Consider the following 2,417-nt stretch of genomic DNA (forward strand, 5'->3'; position numbering starts at 1 on the left):
TCTCTCCTTCTGCTCCTGATTTGGACCTTGAGATTTCAGTCCGGTGCTCCAATGTGGGTCTCTGTCTCTGTCTCCTTTCATCACCTGATGAAGGTTAATATTCAGGAGGATGCCTATATGTTTTTCTTTGGGTTCTCCTTCTTATTTAGCTTCTCTAAGAACCCGAATTATAGGCTCAATGTTCTTTATTTTCATTTCTCATTCCCTTACTACTTATGTCTTCCTTTCTTGTTTGTTTGTTTGTTTGTTTGTTTTGTAGCTTAGTTGTACAATAGTCTCAGTGGAGTGAAACCTACATACATATGCAGAGTAGAATGAATCTTTTTGCACCAAATTGTAAAGACTTGATCAATATCCACAAAGAGAAAATTTATTTATTCAATAATCCACTTATTTCTCTCCCTCTCACATGTTATTTTGAAGCAACAGAAGGATTTCATTTTTAAATAATTGCAAATGTGAATAAAGAATAAGGAACTTTTAAAATCCTATCTACAATTAATTGTTATTTCTTAGTACATTAATGTAACTTTTGTCAATCTCAATGGTTATAATTGAAGTCTCTTAAACACTTGGGCCACTCCAAAAACTGCAAACCTTAAAATTCATACTTCTTATCAATGCTATATGATTCTAATTTTTCTTAGATTTGTCTTAGCCTTGCCTTTAGAGAAATATTAGCATCTTCCATGTACCAGATCACAGATATTCCCAAATAACAAAAGAATCTCCCATTTGACCTCCTTCAAAATGGAAGAATGTTTTCTTCTAATTCTCCTACATGCATTCAAATTATTCAAAGCAGCACAATTATCAGTGAAGATTAATACAATCATAATTTTAGCCCTGCATTATAAGAAACACTGAAATGGATTTTGAAATATTTAAAATTGTAAAAAATTCATATTAAAGATGAAATTTTGAGTTTTTAACTATGTATTTCATGCAGAAAAGGAATTCAATACATGCACAAAGAAGCATGTCAAAATTCTTCAGTTTGTTCCCAGGGCTCTGACACCAGCTGACTTAGATTAAATAGCAGTGAGCTGGAAAAGCATTCTGGGTATTGGTATGCAAATGAATTCGCCAAGCATTTCTTCCTATGGCTTTGGAATTCCCACAGCCACAACTACAAGTAACATATATTTTAAAAATACATTTTAAGCAAATAAATGTAACATTAAACTTATCTTTTTATAGCCCAAATATAATCCTAATAGAACTAAAAATATTCTCTAAGAGGAACAGAAGTAACTCCAAGAAAATGAGAGTATTTGCCAAGGTATCTGGGAACATGTGCTGATGAAACAATTTTCCCACTCTAGTTCCAGCTTTAGCACACTGCCACAGAGCCATCCTGCTGATGTCCTCCGAAGGATGGCCATGGACAGCAGGTGTAGGGAGCAGGGAAAAATCAGTGCTTACCCCATGAAGAGAAAATGTACGTTCTTCTCAAATGTTAGTAGTGTGAGGGTGACTCTTCCAGTGAGTTCTCTTCTCATCACCTGATGTTACTAGAAAGTGATGGGGCAGTGAAAAATAACTAATTGGGAAAGAAGAGAAAACTTTTAAAAAAAATCCTTTGTACAGACAACAATTGGAATAGCGTAGTTTGCAATGTATTTGTATTTGACACCTTAGCTGCCAGCAGCCCATACTGCAAAGAGAACGAATCACAATGAAGCCATTTCTCACTCAGATGAAATATCACAATAGCAATGTTTTAGCACTGTGACACAGATTCTTGATTTTTCTGTGTTTAACTCTACCCCTTCCCTGTACCCACACTTCAGTGATGTAGTAGTGTATTCTAAAATTATAAACTGAAATGCAAAATGCATAATGCAAGCCATTCTTTCTTCTGTATAAGCCAAGATCACTTTGCGGCATACCCCTGCAGGGGACCTAACAGGGAATTTCCAAAACCATTAATGTATTCAGAAGAAATGTCAAAATAAAGAAAGCCTGTAAACATTGTCTGTGGGAAGCTTTTTGTGCCCTTCCCGAATGCAAAATGAACTCTCATTTTCTTACAGAAGTAGGATCCATTTCTGCCATCTAGTGACAATAAGTCCAACAGATACTGAGAAAAAAACACATTTTCTAAATGTGCTCAACAACTTAATTCAAAGCAACTAGGACTTCGTCCACAGTCCCTGTCCTGATGGTGGAATAAAACACACAAACTCTTTGGAATGGAATTTTAAGTAAGGTTCCCGGGTGATAAGTGGCATCCACATGTTTCTTATTAATCTTTGAAGCCAGAAAACAAATATATAGCAATACTTACTACGTGCACATTGCTTTTCAAAGGTGTCAAATCACTAACGCATGTGTTAACTTCTTCAACACAGGAAAAAATGGGGAAGAGGGCACCCTAAGCAGGAGTGCCGACTCTAAAGACATATGCCTAAACC

The sequence above is a fragment of the Alexandromys fortis genome, unplaced genomic scaffold (assembly GCF_014885135.2).
Source record: "Alexandromys fortis isolate MF-2015 unplaced genomic scaffold, M_Fortis_MF-2015_v1.1 scaffold_47, whole genome shotgun sequence".
Taxonomy (NCBI): Eukaryota; Metazoa; Chordata; class Mammalia; order Rodentia; family Cricetidae; genus Alexandromys; species Alexandromys fortis.